This window comes from Bison bison, unplaced genomic scaffold (assembly GCF_000754665.1).
Source record: "Bison bison bison isolate TAMUID 2011002044 unplaced genomic scaffold, Bison_UMD1.0 scf7180017864262, whole genome shotgun sequence".
In the NCBI taxonomy this organism is placed as follows: Eukaryota; Metazoa; Chordata; class Mammalia; order Artiodactyla; family Bovidae; genus Bison; species Bison bison.
Genome location: NW_011494834.1, coordinates 1,733,367 through 1,750,011, shown reverse-complemented (window position 1 = coordinate 1,750,011; position 16,645 = coordinate 1,733,367).

The following is a 16,645-nucleotide window of genomic DNA, read 5'->3' as shown; positions in this document are numbered from 1 at the left end:
GATGAGTGCAATTATGCGGTAGTTTGAGCATTCTTTGGCATTGCCTTTCTTTAGGATTGGAATGAAAACTGAACTTTTCCAGTCCTGTGGCCACTGCTGAGTTTTCCAAATTTGCTGGCATATTGAGTGCAGCACTTTCACAGCATCATCTTTCAGGATTTGAAATAGCTCAACTGGAATTCCATCACCTCCACTAGCTTTGTTTGTAGTGATGCATTCTAAGGCCCACTTGACTTCACATTCCAGGATGTCTGGCTCTAGATGAGTGATCATACTATCCTGATTATCTGGGTCATGAAGATCTTTTTTGTACAGTTCTTCTGTGTATTCTAGCAGTTGGTTAATGAAGGAAGGGAATATCTTAAAACTCAGAATGGCACCAGACCCCTCATCCATAATATGTATTTTGGGATAATCTTGGCACCAGATGAGTCATCCCTGGCCATAAAATGATTGACTTGAATCTTGGAGAAGGGCAGATTACCAAATAGTTTCATTTATATAGATTAGGGGAACAATGTCTGAGTATAACATACTGGCTTGTCAAGTCTGTTCTGAGCCATTAGGCAGAACCAACTTGAAGACAGAGTTTGGGGTAAATGCATAGTACATTAACATAGCTTAAGACAAACATTTCCATAAGAAAAATGCACTGGTTAACTCAAGGTTTGAGAATAGTTAACTTCAGGCGAAACCAGGTGTCATTATGGCAACACAGTATTTTAAGAGAAACCTCCTTTTAAATTTGTATAGAGAAGGAAAAAATATCGCTAGTTTGTTTCCTCCTGCCACTTAAGAGAGATAAAAATGTTTGACACTTGCAGCCTATTTCCTCCCTTTGGAGACCCCTGGCCTTCCTGCCTGTTACCCTCTCACTTCCAGTGAATATTCAGGACTGATTTCCTTTAGGATTGACTGGTTCAATCTCCTTGAAGTCCAAAGGACTCTCAAGAGTCTTCAACACCACAGTTCAAAAGCATCAATTCTTTGACACTCAGCCTTCTTTATGGTCCAATTCTCACATACACACATGACTATTGGAAAAACAACAGTTTTGCCTATATAGACTTTGTTGGTAAAGCAATGTCTCTACTTTTTAATATGCTGTCTAGGTTTGTCATAGATGGTTGGATGGCATCACTGACTCAATGGACATGAGTTTGAGTAAACTGCAGGAGTTGGTGATAGACAGGGAGGCCTGGCATGCTGCAGTCCATGAAGTGAGAAATAATCAGACACAACTGAGTGACTTAACTGAACTGAGGTTTGTCATAGCTTTTCTTCCAAGGAGCATCTGTTAATTTCATGGCTGAAGTCATTATCTGCATTGATTTTGGAGTCTAAGAAGATAAAGTCTGTCACTGTTTCCATTGTTTCTCCATCTATTTGCCATGAAGTGATGGGACCGGATGCCATGATCTTTATTGTCTGAATGTTGAGCTTTAAGCTAGCTTTTTTATTCTCCTCTTTCATTTTCATCAAGAGGCTCTTTAGTTCTTCACTTTCTGCCATACGGGTGGTGTCATCTGTATATCTGAGGTTATTAATATTTCTCCCTACATTCTTAATTCCAGCTTGTGCTTCATCCAGCCTGACATTTCACATATGTACTCTGTATATAAGTTAAATAAGCAGGGTGACAATATACAGCCTTGAGGGACTCCTTCCCCAATTTGGAATCTGTCCATTGTTCCATGTCCAGTTCTAACTGTTGCTTCCTCACCTGAGAAATACAGATTTCTCAGGAGATAGGTTAGGTGGTCTGATATTCCCATCTCTTTAAGAATTTTCCACAGTTTGTTGTGATCCATACAGTCAAAGGCTTTGGCATAGTCAATAAAGCAGAAGTAGATGTTTTTCTGGAAATCTCTTTCTTTTTCTATGATCCAATGGATGTTGACAATTTGATCTCTGGTTCCTCTGCCTTTTCTAAATCCAGCTTGAACATTTGGAAGTTCTCAATTCACATACTGATGAAGCCTAGCTTGGAGAATTTTAGCATTACTTTAGAACTTTAGCATACTTAGCTAGCATGTAAAATGAGTGCAATTGCATGGTAATACTACTGAGTATATATCCAGAGAAAATCACAATTCAAAAAGACACATGTACCCCGATGTTCACTGCAGCACTATTTACAATAGCCAGGACGTGGAAGCAACCTAAATGACAGGTGAATGGATAAAGAAGTTGTGGTACATATTATTACTCAGTCATAAAAAGGAGCAAAAATGAGTCGCTTGAACTGAAGTGGATGAAACTAGAGCCTGTTAGAGTGAAGTAAGTCAGAAAAAGACAAGTAAATATATTAATGTATGTATATGGAATCTAGAAAAATGGTACTTATGAACTTATCTGCAGGGCAGGAATAGAGACAAAGATGTAGAGAATAGACTTAAAGACACAGTTGTGGAAGGTGAGGATGGGAAGGTTATAGCTTAACATATATACACTATTGTGTGTAAAACAGACAGCTAGTGGGAAGGTGCTATATAACACAGGGACCCTAGTCTGGCACTCTGTGACAACCTAGAGGGGTGGAAAGAGGTGCTGGAGGGAGGATCAAGAGGGAGGTTATTTGTATATATTTACAGTTGTTTTACATTGTTGTTCAGCAGAAACCAGCACATCTTTGTAAAGCAATTATCCTCTAATTAAAAATAAACAGAAAAAATCATTAAAAAAAAAAAAACTCTGGATGTTGCTGTTGGGATGGGAGAGAATGGGGAGAAGGAGGAATGAATAAAGTCCTGACAAGGATTTGGAGAAAGAACACTTGTGCACTCTTGGTGGGGTTGTCAACCAGCATAGCCACTTTGGAAAATAGTGTGGAGGATGCTCAAAAAGTTAAAAATAAAGCTACCATATGATTCAGCAATTCCAATTCTGGGACTATATCCAAAGGGATTGAAAACCCAAGCTTAAAAAGATATCTGCATCCCTATGTTTTTAAGCAAGACATAGAAATAGGTTAATTAGTATCCACTGATGAATGAATAAAGAAATTTTGAGATACACATACACACAATTGAATATTATTCATTCATTTTAAAAAAATAGAAAGTCCTCTTGCAACAGCATGGATGGACATTGAGAGCATTATGGTAACTGAAGTGAGTCAAACAGAGAAAGGCAAATACTGTATTATCTCACTTGTATGTAGAACATTAAAAAGAAGATATAGAAAAAAGAGATCAGATTTGTGGTTACCAGAGATGGAGGTGGGAAAAGGGGGAATTGGAGGAAGGCAATCAAAAAGTACAAACTACCAGTTATAAGATAAATAAGTACTGGGATGTAATGTACAACATGACAATTATAGTTAACACTGCTATATGATATAGGAAAGTTATTAAGATAGTAAATTCTGAGGTTTCTCATCACAAGAAAAGTCTTTTAATATTTATATTTATTTTATCTATGGGAATATGGATGTTAACTAAACTTACTGCTATAATAATTTTACAATATATGTTAGTCAAACCATTTTTCTGTATCCCTTAAATTTATATAGTGATGTGTATCAGTTCTGTGCATGTGTCCCTCAGTTGCTCAATCGTGTCCTATTCCTTACAACCTCATGGACTGTAGCCTGCCAGGCTCCTCTGTCCATGAAACTTTGCAGGCAAGAATGCTGGAGTGGGTTGCCATTTCCTAATCCAGGGTATCATCCTGACCCAAGGATCAACCCTGAGTTTCTTTTGCCTCCTGCACTGGCAAGTGGTTTCTTTACCACTGTGCCACCTGGTAAGCCTGGGATGTGTATCAATTTCATCTCTATAAAACCTGGAAAAAAGATAAAGTCGTGGCCCCTCATTTGTTTACTCACTCACCAACTTTTATTGTTTACTATGTGCCAGGCCTTACACCTGATGCTTGGAGGGTATAGTGGTAACAATACAGACAGGTCCCTGACCTAATCAAAGTCATGCTCCATTTTGGAAGACAAGAAAGAAGTTAGTTTCACTGCTAATGGGACATTTTTTGTGTTCAGACTGCTCACATCCCAGGGGATATGAAGAGAACACCAAAAGATTGTGGCTCTGAGTTCCTTACTCTCTGTTGTGTTCTGATTATTGAATATACTTCTCCACTCTCTGGTTGGAATACCATTCAGTGGCAGTCATTATTCTCACTAGGACTCAGTCTTAGAATCCTATAGGTAGCAAGACTTGGCAAGGTAGTTTCTCATCTACTGAGCTAATGGTATAAATATAGACTGTCAACTGATTCCTGGGATCAGGAAACTCAGCATATTCATCCTCTGCTTCTCTAGTCTTCATCCTTAAGCTTCATCATTGATTTCCATGTGATCTTCAGTCCATGGACTGGGGTTGGTGAAGACTATCCAATTCTCTTTGTGCAGACTTCAACATAGCCCAAAGTTTCAACCACATAATGTCACTGCAAGTCTGAGTGCTGCCTGCCTCAGGGGAGACATGTAGTCAGTCATGAAAACTAGGAGGACAGTTGAGGTGAAGGGTAATAAATATCTCCACTTCTCCTCTCTGTAAATTCTCAAATTACAATAGACTAAGTGGACTTTGAGCGTGCATTGTGGGAAAGTTACTTGACTTTAAAGGTATTTACTATGAATTAAACAATGATTATGCTGCAGAAATTAGAATTGTTCCTATTCTGCCACTGACCAGTTGGGTATATAATCACAACTGTATCATATATCCTCCCCCATGCTCTTTACATTATATACAGTGAGACTGAAGTAGGAGACTTCTAGAATCTGCACTTAAGACTTCATAGAGTGATATTTTAGAACTCTTTGGAGACATTGAACTCTTTAGCTATTTATAATCCTTTAAAATCTGATCCCAAGTTTCCTCTCTGATTGTGTCTCTCTAATTCCTCTGAGAAATCCTGTACTGCAACCAAACTGGCAGATGCTGACTGTGCTTCACAGGATTTGCACACCTATTTCCCTTCTTGGAATTCTTTCCTGCATTCCATTCCTCTGGAAAATGAACTACTGTGAAGGTAGTCCTCCACAGGCCCTAAGAGTCTATGCAGATTATCTTTGACTATGCCAAACCTCAAGGACAATGCAACCTACCACATGCATAGCATCCATCTGGGCTCATTACCTCTCCCTCTGGGACTTGGAGTGGAACAGGATAATTTTTCCCATGCTGTAAGATTTAAACTGTCTTCTCTCATCCATTTTCTAATAATTTATGGAGTGGTGGCAGGTTTACCCCTTACAATCCTCTATGAAGTTGAAATTCTCCCCTGAAATGCACATTCATAAGAGCAAAGTAAAACTCTATCCCACAAACACCCCAAAATCCAAAGACTTCACCATTATCCTCAGAGTACCTATGTCTTAAAGGGGAGAGAAAAGGACTGCAAGGAAACCGAAGAAACAGGGAAGTTGCCATGGTCCCAGTCCTAATCCTCAACTTTGAAAGTGCAGTATATTTATTGCAACCTTGTCACAGGATTGACTAGGTGTAGGGAATATGACTCCAGCAAACCAAACTCACAACTGGCTGAAATATAAACAGGGACCCAGTTTGTTCATGTTCAGTGAGAAATGTCAACTCTTATGTTCATCTGAAATGTGCTTCTCAGTATGGCAAAATACTCTTTTGTATTCCACAAGCAGATCTATTTGGAAACAAAATTATAGTCCCAAGATTGTTTGGTGAGCATGAAATCAGAGTGAAGGGAGCTAGTTAAGTAGGGCCAATGTTTATGGGTGGAGTTAGAGTAGGAGAGCTTATGGGTCGTTCTCACATTACAGATTTAACCACCACAGGAGTCAAACCAAGCTCTTGGTGTTGGGCAGCCTTTCCCAGAGAATGTTCTTTGTCTGTGCTCAGTTGTTGCCCATCCATCTACTTTCTCGTGGGCTCTTCCCCATCACTGTGCATGTGAATGCAGTAGATGGACAGACTTAACAGTTGTTGGTTCAAAACCTCATGAATTCCTGGCTGAAATATGAAATTCGCACCCATACACAAGGGCAAGGAGAAACCAAAGAGCCGAATCACTCCAGATTGATAGATGGCAGGTTTAATAACCAAAGGAATCACATACCAGGTATGTCTTGAGAGACCACAAGAAAAATAGAATCTTGCACTAGCTGGCCATAATTTTCAAATTTTATATAGAGGTCTTAACGGGGCTCAGAAACACATTCAGTCCAGATGGTCTCAATAACACATTGCTCTCTCAAGGCTGACTCCTTGAAAACAGCTCTGGCTGTGGGTACTGTGGGTAAAACACATATTCTGAGGACTGAGGAAGTGGTTAGGAGCCTCCAACTGTCTGGGTCCAGCCTGCTGATGACCTTGTGGTCACATCCTCATGACTTCTTCCAAAAATGTTCTATAGTTCCTTTTTTTAATCTATCTAATTTATTGCTATCCAAAGTTTAATTCTCATCAGAGCCATAAAAGAAGAAAGAAAGTATGGAAGAGTTGCAAAGGTTTCCCTTCAATATACTGCAGTTTAAGAAATTACAATTATACTTTTTCTTCCTGTTTAATTGAGACATAATTGACATACAGCACTGTTTAAGCTTAGGATGTACAGAATGATTCAGTTCAGTTCAGTTCAGTCACTCAGTCATGTCCGACTCTTTGCGACCCCATGAATCGCAGTACGCCAGGCCTCCCTAATCATCACCAACTCCCAGAGTTCACTTAAACTCATGTCCATCGAGTCGGTGATGCCATCCACCCATCTCATCTTCTGTGGTCCCCTTCTCCTCCTGTCCCCATTCCTCCCAGCATCAGAGTCTTTTCCAATGAGTCAACTCTTTGCATGAGGTAGCCAAAGTATTGGAGTTTCAGTTTCAACATCAATCCTTCCAATGAATACTCAGGACTGATTCCCTTTAGGATGGACTGGTTGGATCACCTTGCAGTCCAAGGGACTCTCAAGAGTCTTCTCCAACACCACAGTTCAAAAGCATCAATTCTTCGGTGCTCAGCTTTATTCACAGTCCAATTCTCACATCCATACATGACCACTGGAAATACCATAGCCTTGACTAGACAGACCTTTGTTGGCAAAGTAATGTCCCTGCTTTTTAATATGCTATCTAGGTTGGTCATAACTTTGCTTCCAAGGAGTAAGTGTCTTTTAATTTCATGGCTGAAATCAACATCTGCAGTGATTTTGGAGCCCAAAAATATAAAGTCTGACATTGTTTCCACTGTTTCCCCATCTATTTGCCATGAAGTGATGATTATTTGACTTATATACATCATGAAGTGACTATCACAGTAAGTTTAATGAACATCCATGATCCCATATAGACACGGAATTAAAGACATAGAAAAAATTTTCCTTTTAACAAGAACTCTTGAGAATTTACTCTCAACAACTTTCACATATAAAATACACAGTGTAATTAGATTAGTCATGTTGTACATTACAAGGGCTTCACTGGTGGTTCTGCAGTAAGTGGCTCTGCCTGCAGTGCAGGAGATGCAGGTTCCATCCATGGGTCAGGAAGATCACTTGCAGGAGGAAATGGCAACCCACTCCAGTACTCTTCCTGCAAAATCACATGAACAGAGGAGTCTGGCAGTCTATATAGTCTGTGGGGTTGCAAACAGTCAGACATGACTGAAAAACTAAGCACACCAGCACATTGTACATTATCCCTAATACCTGCTTATAAATGTACACTCTCAGTGCTTTTTTTCAATTCTCCCTTTCCCCCACCTCTACTCTTCTGCCGCTGGTAACCACAAACCTGATCTTTTCACTATAAGATTGCTTGTTTTTTCAGTATGCTGCTACTGCTAAGTCTCTTCAGTCGTGTCCGACTCTGTGCAACCCCAGAGATGGCAGCCCACCAAGCTCCCCCGTCCCCAGGATTCTCCAGGCAAGAACACTAGAGTGGGTTGCCATTTCCATCTCCAATGCGTGAAAGTGAAGTCGCTCAGTCGTGTCCGACTCTTTGCTACCCCATGGACTGCAGCCCACCAGGCTCCTGGGGTCCGTAGGATTTTCCAAGCAAGAGTACTGGAGTGCGTTGCCATTGCCTTCTCCATTTTGCAGTATAAATTGCCCTAAATACTACACTAGTTCCTGGTACAAGCCATGTAATTCATTATTTCTGTACATTTCAAAATGATCACAATACATTATGATATGCCACCATACAAAGATATTGTATAGTTAATTGACTATGTACCTCATAATATACATTTTACACCCATGGCTCACATATTTTACATCTGGAAGATTGTACCCCTTAATGTCCCTGGCCTATTTCTTTCCTCCTGCCACATCTCCCCCTCTAGAAACAGCATATTTCCTCTCTGTATCTAAAACTCTTTTTCTGTTATGTGTGTGTATTTGCTCTGTTTTTTAGATTCCAAGGAGCAGTGGCTGCACAGGAGCAGGAGGGCCTACAGGAGCTATTCCACGTTGAAGGTCAGGAAGGGCAGCGATGAAGAGATACCCCTTGTCCAAGGTAAGGAGCAGTGGCTGTGCTTTGCTGGAGCAGCCGTGAATAGAAACCCCACATCCAAGGTAAGAGAAACCCAAGTAAGACAGTAGGTGTTGCAAGAGGGCATCAGAGGGCAGACACACTGAAACCATACTCACAGAAAAACTAGTCAGTCTAATCACACTAGGACCACAGCCTTGTCTAAGTCAATGAAACTAAGACATGCCCGTGGGGCAACCCAAGACGGGCAAGTCATGGTGGAGAGATCTGACAGAATGTGGTCCACTGGAGAAGGGAATGGCAAATCACTTCAGTATTCTTGCCTTGAGAACCCCATGAACAATATGAAAAGGCAAAATGATAGGATACTGAAAGAGGAACTTCCCAGGTCAGTAGGTGCCCAATATGCTACTAGAAATCAGTGGAGAAATAACTCCAGAAAGAATGAAGGGATGGAGCCAAAGCAAAAACAATACCCAGCTGTGGATGTGACTGGTGATAGAAGCAAGTTCCGATGCTGTAAAAAGCAATATTGCATAGGAACCTGGGATGTCAGGTCCATGAATCAAGGCAAATTAGAAGTTGTCAAGCAAGAGATGGCAAGAGTGAATGTCGACATTCTAAGAATCAGCAAACTAAAATGGACTGGAATGGGTGAATTTAACTCAGATGACCATTATATCTACTACTGCGGGCAGAAATCCCTCAGAAGAAGTGGAGTGGCCATCATGGTCAACAAAAGAGTCTGAAATGCAGTACTTGGATGCAATCTCAAAAACGACAGAATGATCTCTGTTCATTTCCAAGGCAAACCATTCAATATCACAGTAATCCAAGTCTATGCCCCAACCAGTAACGCTGAAGAAGCTGACGTTGAATGGTTCTATGAAGACCTACAAGACCTTTTAAAACTACACCCAAAAAAGATGTCCTTTTCATTATAGGGGACTGGTATGCAAAAGTAGGAAGTCAAGAAACACCTGGAGTAACAGACAAATTTGGCCTGGGAATACGGAATGAAGCAGGGCAAAGACTAATAGAGTTTTGCCGAGAAAATGCACTGGTCATAGCAAACACTCTCTTCCAAAAACATAAGAAAAGACTCTACACATGGACATCACAAGATGGTCAACACCGAAATCAGATTGATTAATTCTTTGCACCCAAAGATGGAGAAGCTCTATACAGTCAACAAATACAAGACCAGGAGCTGACTGTGGCTCAGATCATAAACTCCTTATTACCAAATTCAGACTTAAATTGAAGAAAGTAGGGAAAACCACTGGACCATTCAGGTATGACCTAAATCAAATCCCTTATGATTATACAGTGGAAGTGAGAAATAGATTTAAGGGCCTAGATCTGATAGATAGAGTGCCTGATGAGCTATGGAATGAGGTTCGTGACATTGCACAGGAGACAGGGATCAAGACCATCCTCATGGAAAAGAAATGCAAAAAAGCAAAATGGCTGTCTGGGGAGGCCTTACAAATAGTTGTGAAAAGAAGAGAAGTGAAAAGCAAAGGAGGAAAGGAAAGATATAAGCATCTGAATGCAGAGTTCCAAAGAATAGCAAGAAGAGATAAGAAAGCCTTCTTCAGTGATCAATGCAAAGAAATAGAGGAAAACAACAGAATAGAAAAGACTAGAGATCTCTTCAAGAAAATTAGAGATATCAAGGGAACATTTCATGCAAAGATGGGCTTGATAAAGGACAGAAATTGTATGGACCTAACGGCAGAAGATATTAAGAAGAGGTGGCAAGAATACACAGAAGAACTGTACAAAAAAAGATCTTCACGACCCAGATAATCACGATGGTGTGATCACTCATCTGGAGCCAGACATCCTGGAATGTGAAGTCAAGTGGGCCTTAGAAAGCATCACTACAAACAAAGCTAGTGGAAGTGATGGAATCCCAGTTGAGCTATTTCAAATCCTGAAAGATGATGCTCTGAAGGTGCTGCACTCAATATGCCAGCAAATTTGGAAAACTTAGCAGTGGCCACAGGACTGGAAAAGGTCAGTTTTCATTCCTATCCCAAATAAAGGCAATGCCAAAGAATGCTCAAACTACCGCACAATTGCACTCATCTCACATGCTAGTAAAGTAATGCTCAAAATTCTCCAAGCCAGGCTTCAGCAATACATAAACCGTGAACTTCCTGATGTTCAAGCTGGTTTTAGAAAAAGCAGAAGAACCAGAGATCAAATTGTCAACATCTGCTGGATCATCATAAAAGCAAGAATTCCAGAAAAACATCTATTTCTGCTTTATTGACTATGCCAAAGCCTTTGGCTTTGTGGATCACAATAAACTGTGGAAATTCTGAAAGAGATGGGAATACCAGACCACCTGACCAGCCTCTTGAGAAATCTGTATGCAGGTCAGGAAGCAACAGTTAGAACTGGACACGGAACAACAGACTGGTTCCAAATAGGAAAAGAAGTACATCAAGGCTGTATATTGTCACCCTGCTTATGAGAAATGCTGGACTGGAAGAAACATAAGCTGGAATCAAGATTGCCGGGAAAAATATCAATAACCTCAGATATGCACATGACATCACCCTTATGGCAGAAAGTGAAGAGGAACTCAAAAGCCTCTTGATGAAGTGAAGTGGAGAGTGAAAAATTTGGCTTAAAGCTCAACATTCAGAAAATGAAGATCATGGCATCCGATCCCATCACTTCATGGGAAATAGATGAGGAAACTGTGGAAACAGTGTCAGACTTTTTTTGGGGGGGCGGGGGTGGGCTCCAAAATCACTGCAGATGGTGATTGCAGCAATGAAATTAAGAGACTCTTACTCCTTGGAAGGAAAGTTATGACCAACCCAGATAGCATATTCAAAAGCAGAGACATTACTTTGCCAACAAAGTTCCATCTAGTCAAGGCTATGGTTTTACCTGTGGTCATGTATGGATGTGAGAGTTGGACTGTGAAGAAGGCTGAGCACTGAAGAATTGGTGCTTTTGAACTGTGGTGTTGAAGAAGACTCTTGAGAGTCCCTTGGACTGCAAGGAGATCCAACCAGTCCATTCTGAAGGAGATCAGCCCTGGGATTTCTTTGGAAGGAATGATGCTGAAGCTGATACTCCAGTACTTTGGCCACCTCATGCGAAGAGTTGACTCATTGGAAAAGACTTTGATGCTGGGAGGGATTGTGGGCAGGAGGATAAAGGGACGACAAAGAATGAGATGGCTGGATGGCATCACTGACTCGATGGACGTGAGTCTGAGTGAACTCCGGGAGTTGGTGATGGACAGGGGGGCCTGTGCTCTGATTCATGGGGTCGCAAAGAGTCAGACAGGACTGAGCGACTAAACTGACTGAACTTAGATTCCACATGTAAGTGATATCATACTGTATCTATCTTTCTCTGTTTTACTTATTTCATTCAGCTTAATATGCCATACATCCATCCAAATTGTCACAAATGGCAAGACTTTATTCTTTTTTATGGCTGAGTAGTATTCCATTGTGTAAATCTATGCTCCACATCTTCTTTCATTCATTTATTGGTGGGTATTTAGGCGGTTCCATATCTTGACTATTGTAAACAATGCCGCAATGAGCATCAGTTCAGTTCAGTCGCTCAGTCATTTCCAACTCTTTGCGACCCAATGAATCACCACACGTCAGGCCTCCCTGTCCATCACCATCTCCCTGAGTTCACTCAAACTCATGTCCATCGAGTCAGTGATTCCATCCAGCCATCTAGGGTAGAATATATCTTTTCTAATTACTGTATTTCTTTTCTTTTGATAAGTATACAAGACTGAAGTTGCTGGGTTATATAGTAATCACATTTTTAGACTTTTGAGGAAGCTACATATTATTTTCCACAGTGAGGGCACCAATTTACAGTCTCACCAACACTCCATGAGTGTTTCCTGTTCTCCACATCCTTGCCAGCACTTCTTATCTGTTGTCTTTTTGATAATAGGCATTCTGACAGGTATGAGGTGATATCTCATTATGGTTTTGATTTGCATTTCCTTGATAATTATGGACATTAAGCATCTTTTCATGTGCCTGTTGACCATCTGTATGTCTTTCTTGGAAAAACGTTTATTCAAGTCCTTGGCCCATTTTTTTAGTTAGGTTGTTTGCTTTTTTGATATTGAGTTATATTAGTTCTTTGTATATTTTGGGTTTTAACCCCTTATCTGACATATTGTTTACAAATGTCTTCTCCCATCCAGTAGTTTGTCTTTTTGTTTTGTTGATTGTTTCCCTCACTCTGGAAAAGCATTTTAGTGATATTGTCACAGTTGTTAATCCTTGCCTGAAGAGACACATCAAAACAAATATTACTAATACCAATGTCAAAGAGTACACTACCTGTGTTTTCTTCTAGAAGTTTTGTGGTTTCAGGTATTATATTTAAGTCTTTAATTCACTTTAGTGTTTTTTAATAAGGCATAAAGAGTATTCCAGCTTGATTCATTTTTAATATAAACTTATTTATTTTAATTGGAGGTTAATTACTTTACAATATTGTATTGGTTTTGCCATACAGCAACATGAATCTGCCACAGGTATACACGTTGTTCCCCAACCCGAACCCCGCTCCCTCCTCCCTCCCCGTACCATCCCTCTGGGTTTCTTTAATGTAAAGCTGTCAAATTTTCTCAAAACCATTTATTGAAGAAACTGTCTTTTCTCCATTATATATTCTTGTCTAATTTGTCATAGAATATGTTGCTCATATAAGTGTGGATTTACTTCTGTGCTATTTACCCTGTTTCAATAATATATGTGTCTACTTTGTATCAGTAATATACTATTCTGATTACTTTAGCTTTGTGGTATAATTTGAAATCAGGGAGCTAGAAACCTCCAATCTGTTCTTCTCAAAATTATTTTGGCTAGTGGGGGCTCTTTTGTGTTTTTATACAAATTTTAGAATTATTTTTTCTAGTTCTATGAAGAATGCCATTGGTATTTTGATAGAGATTACATTGAATCTGTAACTTGCCTTAGGTAGGACAGTCATTATAACAATATTATTTCAATCCTTGAACATGATATATCATCATGTGTAATCTGCTTGTGTAATCTTAAGTTTCTTTCATCAGTGTCTCTTATTTTTCCATGTAGAAAACTTTTATCTGATTAGATTTATTTTTAGATACTTTATTCTCTTTGATGTGATTTTAAATAAGCTTGATTTCTTGATTTCTCTTTATGATAGCTCATGATTAGTGTATAGAAACAAAACAGATTTCTGTATATTAATTTTGTATCCTGCACTTTATCGAAATTCATTGATGAGCTCTTGCAGCTTTCTGGTGGTATCTTTAGGATTTTTCTACAGATAGTGATATCATCTGTGAACAGTGACAGTTTTATTTCTTCCTTTCCAATTTGTATTCAGTTTGTTTCTCTATTTTTTTTTAATCTGATTGCTGTAGCTAGGATTTCCAATACTATGTTGAATAATAGTGGCAACAATGGATATCCTTCTCTTGTTCCTGGTCTTAGAGGAAATGCTATCATTAATAGCTTTTAGTATGATGTTAGCTGTATGCTCATAACATATGGCCTTTATTATGTTGAGCTATTATTTTTATACCCACTTTTTTAAAGTTTTAATCCCAAATGCATGTTAAATTCTGCCACATGTTTCTGCTGCACATATTGAGATGATCCCATGACTTATCATGTGACTTGGTTAATATGTTGTATTGTTGTTCTTGTTCAGTAACTAAGTCATGCCTGACTCTTTAAAACTCCATGGACTGAAGCACATCATGCTTCTCTGTCCCTCACTATCTCCTGGAGTTTGCCAAAGTTCATGACTATTTAGTTGATGATGTCATCGAGCCATCTAATCTTCTGTCACCCTCTTCTCCTTTTGCCTTCAATCTTTCCCAGCATCAGGGCCTTTTCCAAGACACTGTTGTTTAATATTGATTGATCTGCAGATACTGAACCATCCTTACATACCTGGGAAAAATCCCACTTGATCATGATGTATGATGATTGTAATTTATTTGTTAACTCAGTTAGCTAGTGTTAAAGTTGAGGATTTTTGCCTCTGTGTGAATCTTTGATATTGGCCTGAAGTTTCCTTTTTTGTGATATATTTGTCTGATTTTGATATCAGGCCTCATGAAGTGAGTTCAGAAGTGTTCCTTCCTATGCAATCTTTTAGAATTGTTTCAGAGGGAGAGGTTTTAATGCTTTTCTAAATGTTGGTTAGAATTCACCCATGAAGCCATCTGGATCTGTACTTTTGTTTGTTTGGAGTTTTTAAATTGCTGCTTCAATTTTATTACTGACAATTGTTCTGTTCATATTTTCTACTTCTTTGTTCTGCTTCAATCTTGGGAGAGTGTACATTTCTAAAATTTTTTTTCATTTCTTTCAAGTTGTCCATTTTGTTGACATATAATTGTTCATAGTAATTTCTTATCATTCCTTCTATTTCCGTGGTGTTGGCGTAACATTTTCATTTCTGATATGATTGATTTAAGCCTCTCTCCTTTTTAATGAGTCTGGCTAAAGATTTATCACTTTTGCTTATCTTTTAAAATATCCAATTTCATTGATTTTTCTTCAGTCTCTTCTGCAAGATCTTTATGAGGAATTTCCTACTTCTAACTTATGGTTATGTTTGATATTTTTCTACTCTGTTTAGAAGTTACTTTGGATTATTTATTTTATATTTTTCTTGCTTCCTGAGGTATGTTTTATCACTAGAAACATGTCTATAGAACTGTGTCCTATAGACTTTTGGATTGCTATGTTTTCTTTTTTATTTGTGTGCAAGTATTTTTTAGTTATTTTTCTTCCTTGATGTCTTCAGTGATCCACTGGCTACTAAACAATAGCATATTTTAGCTTCGATATGTTTGTCTTTTTCACAGCTTTTTTTTTTCTTGTAGTTATTTCTACTCTCATAATTTTGTAGTTGGAAAAGATATAATTTGAATTTTCTTAACTTTACTGAGACTGATTTTGTGTATTAGCATGTGATTTGTCCTGGAGAATATTCCATGTGCACTTGAAAATAATATTTCGGTACTTTTGGATGGAATGTTTTACAGATAACTATTAAGTTCATTTGGTCTAATACGTCATTTAAAGTCAACATTTTCTTATTGATTTTCTCTCTTGATGACCTACTCATGAATGTAAATGATATGTTAAAGTTCCATACTATTATTGTGTTACATCAGTTTCTTCTTATATGTCTCTTAATTTTTGGTTTATGTATTTAGGTGCTACTGTGTTGGCTGCATCTGTATTTACAGATATTACATATTCTTCTTGAACTGATATCTTGATCACTATGTAATGTCCTTCTTTATCTCATTACAGTTTTTGTTTTAAAGTCTATTTTGTCTCATATAAGTATTGCTATCCTGGCCTTTTAAAAAAATTTCCAATTGCATGGAATACCTTTTCCCAATCCCTTAATTTTAATCTGTGTGTGTCTTTAGATCTAGAGTCTCTAGTAAGTAACATATATATGGGTCTTTTTATTTTAATATATATATGTTCAGCCACTTTATGTCATTCAATTTAAGCATTTAGTCCATTTACATTTAAAGTAATTATTGATAGGCATGTATTTATTGGCTTCTTCTTCATTGTTTTGGAATTGCTTTGAAGTTACTTTTTGTTCAGTTCTTCTGTGCTGTTTCCTTGTGATTAGATGACTATCTTTAGTGTTATGTCTGAATTTCTTTTTCCTTTGTGTGTGAGTATTCATTATAGATTTTTGGTTTGTAGTTACTATGAGGTTTATGGATGTCAACCTATATATAAATATGACTGTTTTAGGTTGTTGATCTCTTTAAACCCAAATGCATTTTAACAACTCTATTCATTTCCACCCACTGCCATATTTAGTATTTCTGATCCCATATGTTACATTTTTTGTTTTGTGTGTCCCTATGCTACTTAATACAGATTTCCAAAGAACATCAAGGAGAGATAAGAAAACCTTCCTCAGTGATCAGTGCAAAGAAATAAAGAAAAACAACAGAATAGGAAAGACGAGAGATCTTTATCTTCAAAATAATTAGAAATACCAAGGGAATATTTCATGGGAAGGTGGGCTCGATAAAGGACAGAAATTGTATGGACCTAACAGAAGCAGAAAATATTAAGAAGAGGTGGCAAGAATACACAGAAGAACTGTACAAAAAAGAGCTTCACGACCCAGATAATCACGATGGTGTGATCACTCACCTAGAGCCAG